Raw genomic sequence first — 12,108 nt, forward strand, 5'->3', positions numbered from 1 at the left:
AACGGCAGTTACCAACACCTTGTTCGGTGGAAAGGATGACCAGAGTCTGACGTGACGTGGGTTTCTAGAGCCGAGTTACAGCGCCTTGACTCTGATCTCTTGGAGCAATATGATACCCGCCCAGACCTACACTCGACAGGATCGAGTTTTTTCCATATGGAAGGAGTTGATGGAAACATCAGAGCCACTTATACGCATTCGCACCAGAGATTGACATCGTTATGGCTCAGAGATGATCTTGAGCCGCCAATTTGAGTCAGGCCTAGATTGGGTCCATTTGAGTCTGCTTAATTTTTTTTATTTTCTGCATTTTGCTTTTGCTTAAGTCAAGTCAATTTGGTCAATTATTTTGATTAGACAAGTCAATTGGGTTAGCTGTTGAGTAATGTAATTGGGTCAAGTGATTGGATCAATTTTGGTATATAATCAATTAATTGACTTAGTCATTTAATTGAAAGGTCTAAGTTTGGTTAGTTGTTAATTGATTGATTTGGTCAACTCATGATGTAAGGCCTATATAAGGCCACCGCGCTCATGAATTAGAGCATTGAATGATTGAATAAAAAAACTCTAGCCTCCTTTCTTCTTCTTCCCCCTCTCTTCTTCCTGCTCTCTTTCCCCTGCAGTGGTCCATCAGAAAATCAGCAAGAAAATGAAAAAAAAAATCATGTCAAAGTTTTGACATGATTTTATGATATATTGTAGATCCATAAATGATCTATTCAATACCACCAAAATGATAACTTTTCATTAACTCTAAATTTTTAAATTAAATATATTTTTAATTAAAAATTAATTAAAAGATAATGATCATTAGATTACTACAAAATTAATAGCATATTTAGAGGTGCGCATGCTACTCTCTGTCAAAATTTGATACCAATTTATTTAAGTTTGGGTGTGATCATGTAGAGGCATAGGACCAAATCTAAAAAATTTTAAAAAATAACTGGTCTTTGTACATACCCACATGCTGAGAAAAATATATATAGCATCCCTTGTAGAGTTCTATACCAATCTGAAGTTAAATAAATTTATGAATGTTTAATATTTATAAATTATTTTAAAATATTAAAAATATTTAAATAATATGAAAATATAAAAAATTAGTATTACGTATAGATAATTCAGACATATTTTGTGAAGTAGAAAACTAATTTTTGTATTATGGTGAAATTTCACTATTTTTAAATAATTAATTAAATGACGATAACCTAAGATAAAAATATATCTAGCATCCTTGGCAAGGTTCTACATTATTCTGAATTAAAATAAAATTTGTAGATATTTTCTAATGAAATACTAATTTAAGTCTAAAATTATGAAAAAGCTAGTTAGTAATCCATGCATAGCATGGGGGATTTAATTAAATAATAGAAAAAGTTATTAGAGACGTAGGGATAAGCAAAATTTATAGTTGTTGAATATTACATGATGCACAAAATCATGGTATGCCGAACCGCTCGGTTCACCCAATGCCGAAGTAAACCAACGCAGAACTAGGATGGTTCGGCCCTATTTTTCGAGAAATCCCCCCAAACCTTTCCGAACCGCTTCAAATCGTGACAATTCAAAGCGAACCGATGCAAACTGCTCGGTTCGCACCAGTTTGAACTAGTTCATACCCCCCTATTTCAATGATAGAAAGACCTGAAAAGGCTTACCGAGCCTTCTCAAACCATTCTTCTATTTTTTTTTTCAAATCGACCCATTTTGCCAAAAACTTCGTGAGTTCGACGATTAAAGGAGAATCCAACCGAAAACAAAATAAGATAGCTCTCCCTTGCCTAATTTCTTCCCTCTTTTTTTCAACATCAAAAAATGCCCAAAAAAATCCAAAATAAGGGGGTCATGCCAAAATTTTCGATTTTGGTATGATTTCATGAAATATTGTGGATCGATAGATGATCTACACAATGAGAAAATTCTTATTTTTCGTTAAATCTATAATTTTTAAATTAAAAAAATATATTTTTGAATTAAAAAATAAAAAAATAAAATAAAATTTAAAAATAATTAAAATTAGAAGCTTGTTTAGGAGCATGCATGCTACTCTCAACCTAAATTTAGTATCCATTTATTCAAGTTTGGATGCAATAATGCGCATAGTGGCCTAGGTCTAAATTTGAATAAAATTGAAAAACAAGTATCCTTTGATGCGTGCACATGGGATTAAAAAATATATGTAGCATCCACGGTAGGATTCTACATGAACTTGAGCTCAAATTAATTTTCTAAAATATTTATGTTTAAAAATTATTTTTTATGTTTAAAAATTATAAAAAATAATACTATGTATTACATAATATAGAAGTATTTTCTGAAGTAGAAAATATATTTTTTCAAATTTATGATATTTAAAATTATTTTTAAATTTAAAAATTATTTAAAATAAATAAATAACATAAAAAATATAAAATATTAGAATTGTATATTAGATAAGTCAAAAGTATTTTTTAAAGTAGAAATATTTTTATTGCAACAAAATTTTAGTATTTTTAAATAATTAATAAACCGACGTACTTGATAAATTTGCAGAAATAGATCCATCGAAGAAAAAGAACCCAGCGCATCATTGCTTGGGATCATAGACAAATGCTCTCAGGTCAACAACACTGGTGGTGCAACTAGTGCAACACAAAGTTCAAGAGAGGGGTAAGCAGGTTAAAGTAGCACCCGACTGTTGGTTATCCCGATGTATCCATATACCAAAAAATGCCAATAGGAGATCCAACAATTGATGAAGCACTTTGCTGATTACAGAGCAGCGAACGATAGAGCCACCTACTTATCTCTAGGGAGTCGGAGGAGACGTCCACTTCAAATGATGAAAAGGCACAGATTCAAGCTGCCACTCAAACAAGCCTGGATGATCAGTAACAACAAGATAAGATGGCCAGGCATAGAACTCGATTTGGGCCCTCACACTACAAATTGGGCTCTGATTTTGTGACCAGCGTGGCAAATCTAGAGTTTAGAAAGATATCCTTAATTACAGAGGTCGTCAGTAGAAGTCGTGGCCATATTACATCTATGCTGGAAACTTTTGGCAGCATAGAGAAGTCCACCAGAGAGATTCCACCAGGAGCCACCATTTATGATTTAGATCCACGTCTTCCTCTGCAGAGTTCTGGAGCAATAGAGAATTGATACTATGCTAAAGAAGGATAAGAAGAAAAATGTGGTGAATGATTAGATCCTAGTTCCACTTCAACCACATCCCAGCAAATGCAGGAGACAACACATACTATTAGTCTATCATTTCCTCCCTAAAGGCTGTCGATCTAAATATAAATTCTTCAGGACTGACAGACATCTACGGTGAGCTTCTTACAATAACAAGGAGCTACAAAAGTGGATTGCCTCATACCAAAACAAGTGGTCCACATACAGATTGATGGTGATGTGTGATGGTTAGACCGGTCTAATTAGGCAGAGCATTATCAACTTTTTAACATATTATGATACAACTTTCCAGAAGTTTAACTGATGCTTCCGATCAAATGCATGATGCCATAGGGAGAGATTGATCAGGTAGGAAAGGAGAATGTCGTGCAGATCATCACTGATAAAGGACTACAATATAAGGCCATTAGGGAGATCTTGATGGAGTGGTAACCATATTTTTTGGGCCCTATGTGCTACATATTGTATCGACCTCATGCTTATAAAGATTGGAAAGATTTGTAGGATGCAGTAGACAATAGAGGCAACCCAGTCCATCATCAGATTTATTTATAACCACACATAGAGCCTATCACTGATGAGGAGGTTTATAGGAAGAGATTTTGAGACTAGGTGTGACACGATTTGCTACTAACTACATTGCACTTGATAGCCTCCTTGAAAGGAAAGGAGGCCAGTTTGTTAGTGTCGAGTGATAGGAGAGCATGTTTGTAAGGGCCAGTATTAAGGAGAGAAATGTGGAGAATTTGGTGATGAGATAGATGTTTTGGCAGTGAACGAAAACATAGTGAAGACTATCAAGCTATTATATGAAGTGCTTCAGGCTGGGGACAGTGAGAGATACCCCCAAATGGGCTTTCTGTATCATATGACGGGTAAAACAAAATCAGATCAAAAAGGCAGATTCGAAGAATGCCTAGGAGTATATCAACATCATCTAGTAGCGGTGGGACTACTAGATGAGTAGAAACTTGCATCTAGCAGATAAGCAACATTGAAAATTTGACTACTTCTATGCTTGTAAAATTTTACTAAAATAATTACAAGCTCTATCTACAGCTTACTACATGAACGTAAAGTTCTAGTACACCGTACCTGGAATCGATATGGACAATTCTATGTAATGTGATCTACAAGATGGGAGCTTGATTCAAAAGTTGTGGCCCTGTCTACAAGAGATAAATTAACATAGGTAGCATGTGTAAGTTAACACGCATCTTGAAATTTTAACAAATTACATGTATTTTTTTCATAAACATATTTAGAGAGGGCACTGACAGTTTTGAAGTCCCGACAGTTGTCATAAGAAGGTATGAATCCAGATATATTAGATATCAACAATAACTATTACTTGACGTTAGATAGTTACTAATATGATACTATATTATATATAATTTTCTTCAATATTTTTGCAGCGGAATAGTGGATTTATTTTTGGTTTGTCAGCAAAAAATCTTAAGCGGCTAGTCATCCGGATCTTCTCTTAGATGGTCTCCTTGAGAAGAGGAACCGTCTAACACAAAGGTGCCTCAATGACCTCGTATATGTTCGCTAGAATATAAGGTTAAGGATGAAGTGCATTTAGGAGAAAGTGGAGTTGAAATACACATATATGATCCACAATGGTTTTTTCAGAATGAGGATCCCATGATTGGATAGCTTGGGGGCCAACAACAAGAGCCGAAATTTGATGAGCCAGGATCGCCTCCACGACCGATTAGTTTCATAGCTAGCAAGGCTAGGATAGACGCATAACAATGGGCAAATCGAAATATTTCACGCATGTTTTTAGCTAATCACCCACAAAGATCATTAAGGAGCCGATCATCACATGACTCCTTATCTGGAACATTCTCCCAAAAATATGACTAGGAGTTGCTTAGACAAGGCCACTATGCTATCCGGTCAACTCAATCAGGAGGGCAACATCCATCCTTCTAGCATAGCCAAGCAAAAAAAAGCATGAAGAGAAAATAGGCAGCTACTTGGCGCAGCATGAAAGGAAAAGAAATAGCAGTTGCAAACCTAATGAAGACAGTGGAAGAATCAATTCACTCGAATTCAGAGACCAAGTATAGCAGTGATGACAATTCTGATTATCACAGATTTGGCAGCTAGGAATGGTGGACATGAGACAACCATTATGAGTTAGCCATATGATGATCTTTGATCACTAGTGAGTCCTAATTTACACATGCCACACAGGATAGGGGTCTAAGTGTAAAAACTGGTAGAGCCCGCGAGGATATGAATGCATATAGGAGATAAAAACCTCGAGATCATTTAGGACATGATGCAGCTGTAGATGACCTCGCACGTAGAGTAGGATCCATAGACATCAGATTTCGAGTCGTATGTTAGATTCTATTATCCGCAGCCATAGATAGTTTATGACTTATAAAGATATGGATATGGTGCGTTTGAGGCATCATCTTTCAGTGGCTGCTATTTACGCAATCTGAAGCATCTTATAGGTCGGATATTGCTGCCAACATATTCAAATGGACCCTTTCACAACCATATTATCAGCCAGAGAATACATCTCAGAGCCAAAGAATCAATGAGAGATTCAAGACAGGTTATAACCAGAGCAATTTTTCTATGGGATGAGCATACAGGACTGCAACATCGCTTGGTCAGAGGGGTGGGTTGATGTATCTTCCAATTATGCTAATGATCTAGATATCTACGAGAGATATCGCTACTCGACGAGATTTTAGATATCGGTAAGTATTTGTACTTTAAATATACGTAATTGATTGCATCATTTTATGTTTTGTATATCATTAATTGATTTTACACTATTTTATGTTACTTCTCCTAATGTGCAAAGCCAGAACAACTAGCTTTTTCTTTTACATTTTGAATTTGGCCTGATGCTAATGCAAAAGCCTAAGGATAGCAAATCCAATGATAGATTTGCTAGATTTTTACCTCCCCAAGGTGGCATTATTTTAAAGCAATGCTACAATAGCGTAGAAAAATTACTCTAAAACATCAAAAAGCATTATTTAGGATGTACCAGATGATAGAAACAAAAAAAAACATTGAAATATATTAATTACACTTAAAAATATTTATAATACTAAAAAAATCAATTACTATTCATTGAAGCTTACAAAATAAATTAAATATACTGTCGATTCTAAACTGGCACACCACACTGTAACGTGTCAGTACGGTACTGGTTTGGTACAATCGGTACAAATCCGATATCGGTTCAATGAACCTTGCACAAAAAGATGATAAGTTTATTTGAAATGATCATTTCATGAAAAACCTGCTATTATATCTGGGTAAAGATGATATTTAAATACAGAAGCTGGTCTTTTCAGAAAAATAGAACAACAATTGAAGCATTTTTTAGCACACCAAAATAAATTATTTGATTTGTCTTTGTTGCCCAAGGTGACAAGCCAAGAGGGGGGGTGAATTGGTTTCTCTTAATTTTTACTATATTACTTATGTCAATTGATGAGTTAGTGGAAATTAACAGAGCACAATACAAACACACAAGAAGTATAGTGGTTCGGTGCTCTTCTAAGCACCTACGTCCACTCCCCAAGCGACCCCTTGGGAATTCACTATAATCCCGCGGATTACAGTTGGATTGTTTTCCGGACTCACAATCCAAAAACCTTTACACTTTGATTTTTCGGATTCACCAAAAACCTATGTTGGTTTTACGGGCTCACCAACGAACCTATGTTGGTTTTCCGGGCTCACCAACGAACCTTTACAATTGGTTTTACGGGTTCACCAATCAACCTACACCGTTGATTTTGCGGGCTTACCAACAAACCTTTACAAGGTGATTAATAAAAGAAGTAAGAAGATTTAAGCTCCTAGATGAGCAAATATAACAATATAATCTACAAAGAAGAGTTTAGAGAATAGTTATCGCTTGATGAGACTTCTCTCTTCTTTGTCAAGGATGCTTCACTCTTCAAGGGTTGGTGGAGCTCTTAATGACTCTTGGAATCTGCTCAACCACTTTCTTTTTACTCTTGAATGAAGCACTTGGATGAAGAAGATTAGGGCACTTGTCTTTCTTGTGTACTTTTTGATATTTTGCAAAAGAATGTTTTCTCTGATGAATAGTGCCACTTTAAATAGTTTCCTTCATCCATTGGACAAGCCCCAATGGTTAGAATTCAAAAACTAGCCGTTACTCACTGTTGGAAGGACAAAAAGTACTTCTACAGAACTAGCCGTTATGCTTCTGCCCGTGCTTGGGTCGACTCAACTTTTACTGGGGTCGACCCAACTTTCACTTGGGTCGACTCAACCTTTCCTTGGGTCGACCCTCTCAGAACCACAGAACCTTGCAATTCAGCCTTCCTTCACTTGGGTCGACTCAACATCTTTTTGGGTCGACTCAAGGTTCAGTTGGGTCGACTCAACTTCCACTTGGGTCGACCCTCTCAGGGTTTCCAGAGAACCTATTTTGAATGTCATTGCCTTTGGGTCGACCCTCTCAGTGTTTGGGTCGACTCAAGTTTGGGTCGACTCAACTTCCTCTTGGGTCGACCCTCTCAGTGTTTCCAGAGAACTGCTTTCTTGAGGCTTGAGAGGCTTGAGGTTTGGGTCGACTCATGCTTTCCTTGGGTCGACCCAACTACTGTTCATCCGTGCCATTTTTGCAGAAGTGTGCCAGATGCTTTCTTGATGTGCCGGGGTCGACCCAATCAACCTTGGGGTCGACTCAATCCACACTTTGCTGCAACTCAAGGTTAGATTCATCCATATAAACAATGAAATGCATCTTTATCTTATTATACGAATATACTGAGAGTAACAGACTCATAAATGAAGTATCGAATTAACTTGTAACATACTCTTGATTATTGTATTAATCATCAAAATACCACTATCATCCTCAATCTCCCCCTTTTTGATAATTACAAAATATAGAGTATGAGCCTATTGATACTTATCTTAAAATTAGTTTTAAAAGGGCTCAAGTTGCTGAATTTCAGCTTTTCTAATTTGAGAGTGAAGTCTCCCCCTATTTCATCCAAATGTTTCCAATTTGACCTTTTGAATTACTCCCCCTTTCTTTTATATTTCATTAAAGATGAAACTTCAAAAATTTGAGATAAAGCATGAGTTTCAGATTATGTATCGAAGTGTGAAAGGTATGTGCCAAATTCTGAAATTCTATGTGCCAAATTCTGAAATTCAATATAAATTTTAGATTTGATCATTTTCATTGTTACAAATTGCTCCCCCTTAAATGTATATGCTTTCCTATCATAATTTTCAACTTATTTGACAACTTATTTCTCTTTCCTTACTCAACTTATTTCTCTTTCCTTACTTCTCTCCCTTTTTGTTATCATCAAATAGGTGCATAGACACAATAATTAACAAACATTTAAGCTTCATTGATCAAAAAGGAACATTTTAGTACAATAATACCAAAACAAAAACAAATACAATGTTCCTCAATCAAAGTTCAAAGTACATGATCAACACAAAATACATATGAGAATTAGATACATATCCTAGGCTCTAATCATAATGCTAATATCAGCCTAGGGGGTATCTAATGGCTGTGATCTAGTCCTCATCCTCCTAGCGTAAGTGGCGAGGGGAGGTCGAACCTGATGGGACTGAGTCTGGCGTGAAGCTCGGTGAGCTGGATGACTCTGTGCCGAAATCTCTGACTCAGCTGCATGTGGCACAGATGGTCCATGAACCTCTCTCTCTCCATAGAGCTCCTATCTGCTCTCTAAGATCACTGATCTCAGCAGTCATAATATCTAGTCTGCTCGTCAGCCCATCAGTGATAGTCCTCGCCTGAGCTGACATAAGCTCAGTCATCCTACTCCAAAACTCATCTGTCTCCAGCAGGAACAGATGACGAAGGTCCAGCCTCTGAAGGTGCAGTAGGATGATCCGTATGCTCCTCATCCTCAGGGATGGGGTCTCCAATCTCTGGTGCATCACCCTGAATCCCAGCTCCAGTACGTACCCACTGCCCGTTCACCTTCTCGTAACCCATGCGAATAAGGGTTCGTGCAGTGTATGTGTCAGTGAATAGTAGATGCCTGGAGATCTCTCCCTCTACAGATATATCGTGCTGTCGGAAGATCAAGGTGAGTATCATACCATAAGGCAGGGAGACTCTAGAGTTTGCAAATCACCTTCCTCATCTGCCTCAGTATCATGGCCGGGAGATTCAGGGGAATACCCTGAATAATATGCTCCATCACAACTAGATCTCGCTCTGAAATGAGATCAAATCTCCCGCTCTTCGGAAACAGAATTCGACCAATGAAGTTGTGCAACAACCTCATTTCTGCAGAAAGAGAGCTTGCTATAACATTCTCCGAGTAGTCGAAGTCTTCATTCTCAAGAATTAACTGCAAGGCTCTCAATTTATTTTCTGGCTTTTCTGGAGTTGCTCCTTCGCAGGGGAGATGAAGCAACTCACTCAAACTCCCTTCGGAAACTCGAACCCTAACTCCTCGAACTTCCGATATAAGCCCTCCCATCCCAGTTTTGAGGAAGGCATAGAACTCACGAACTAGTCCCGGATATATCACCACATCTAGGGAGCAAAGATACTCCCATCCTTGCCTTCGGATCCATTCCCCCAAACGGAACCCTTCTTAATCCAAGAACTCGGAATGGATCCTTCTCCCCATTGTAACCAGTCTCCCCGCAAACTTTGCAAGTTGTACTGAAGGGGAGGGAGGAGGAGGTGGCTCTACACGTGTCTCACCTTGTGGAGACACTGTAGATGGCTTTGTAGCTTCCCTATCCGCACGTGTGATCCGTGAGACTCTCCCGGATCGCTTGGCTACGGCTCTCTTGGGTCCCATTTCTCCAAGATCTTGAAGTAATCTACTGTTTGGAGATGATTGGAGGAGATTTGAGAGTGGGGAATAGGGTTTTCGGAAGAGGACAAAGTGAAAACAGTGCCCTAGATAGCTCACGGGTCCCCCTTTTAACAGTGGGGTCCCGACGTTGGGTCGACTCAAGAATTTTCTTGGGTCGACTCAACGTTGGGTCGACCCTATTCTGGGTTGGGTCGACCCAAGTTCAGAAATTTTTCCTTTCTCTTCCTTTTCCCTTCTAAAAATTTTTCTTGCTTCCAATCCTTACAAATTCTTTCTGGGACAATGATACATGAGTAAGGAATCTATAGATGACAAGTTTGACTCATGTTTCATGGGTTTTTAGAAATGGGAGGAGTGTATCATGAGACTGCTTGCTCCCTTTTATATCTCTTCAATAAAAAGGATCACATATGCCTAATTCCCTCCTAAGCGTGCAGAATCTATCTTCACTCAAGGGTTTTGTAAATATGTCAGCTAATTGTTTCTCAGTACATACATGCTCAATACATATGTTTCCATTTTGCACATGATCTCTAATAAAATGATATCTTATTTCAATGTGTTTGGCTTTAGAATGCTGAACCGGATTTTTAGTAAGGTTGATGGCACTAGTACTATCACACTTTATAGGAATGTTATCTATCTTAACTCCATAGTCCTCTAGTTGTTGCTTAAGCCATAGTACTTGAGCACAACAACTGCCGGCAGCTATATATTCAGCTTCAGCTGTCGACAGTGCCACTGAATTCTGCTTTTTGCTAAACCATGATACTAAGTTATTTCCTAAAAATTGACATGTTCCACTAGTGCTCTTCCTATCTAATTTGCATCCAGCAAAATCAGCATCTGAGTATGCAAGCAAATCTAAACAGGAGTCTCTCGAGTACCATAATCCTATGTTTGTAGTTCCTCTTAAATATCTAAGGATTCTTTTAACAGCACTTAAATGTGACTCCTTAGGATCTGATTGGTATCTAGCACATATTCCTACACTAAACACGATGTCTGGTCTACTAGCAGTAAGATAGAGCAAGGATCCAATTAATCCTCTATAAAGCTTAATATCAATATTCTTTCCTTTCTCATCTTTGTCTAGCTTACTAGTAGGATTCATTGGAGTGCCTACTCCCTTGTGATTTTCATTCCCAAACTTCTTTAGTATTTCCTTTGTATACTTAGTTTGATGGATGAAGATACCTTCCTTAGTTTGTTTGATTTGTAATCCTAGAAAGAAACTTAGTTCCCCCATCAAACTCATCTCGAATTCTCCGTGCATTAAATCAGCAAACTCTTTGCAAAGATTATCATTTGTGGCACCAAAGATTATGTCATCTACATATATTTGTACCACTAGCAGATTTTCGTCCTTTCTTTTAAGAAAAAGTGTTTTATCTACATTTCCTCTACTGAAGTCATTATTTAGTAGAAATTTGCTTAATCGATCATACCAAGCTCTAGGTGCTTGCTTCAATCCATATAATGCCTTATGTAGTCTAAACACATGATTTGGCAATTCATGATTCTCAAAACCAGGAGGTTGCTCTACATATACTTCTTCCTCTATAAAACCGTTTAAGAATGCACTTTTTACATCCATTTGATACAATTTGAAATCCATGAAACATGCAAAAGCTAGAAGTAATCTAATAGCCTCTAATCTAGCTACGGGAGCAAATGTTTCATCAAAATCTATCCCTTCTTCTTGATTGTATCCCTTAGCTACAAGTCTAGCTTTATTTCTTACAACTACCCCATTTTCATCTAATTTATTTCTAAAGATCCATTTTGTTCCAATTACAGAGTTATGTTTTGGTCTTTCAGTTAATGTCCATACATTACTTCTTTTGAATTGATTTAATTCTTCTTGCATGGCATTTATCCAATTGGTATCTTTTTCAGCTTCTTCATAAGTCTTAGGTTCTAACTGTGAAACAAAAGCAAGATAATCATTTAAATTTCTAAGAGAGGATCGAGTTCTTACCCCTTGAGATGGATCACCAATGATTAAGTCTTTAGGGTGTCCATATGCATACCTCCATTCCTTTGGCAAGTTTTGAGATTGTGGTGGCACGCA

This window comes from Phoenix dactylifera, unplaced genomic scaffold (assembly GCF_009389715.1).
Source record: "Phoenix dactylifera cultivar Barhee BC4 unplaced genomic scaffold, palm_55x_up_171113_PBpolish2nd_filt_p 001408F, whole genome shotgun sequence".
NCBI lineage: Eukaryota > Viridiplantae > Streptophyta > Magnoliopsida > Arecales > Arecaceae > Phoenix > Phoenix dactylifera.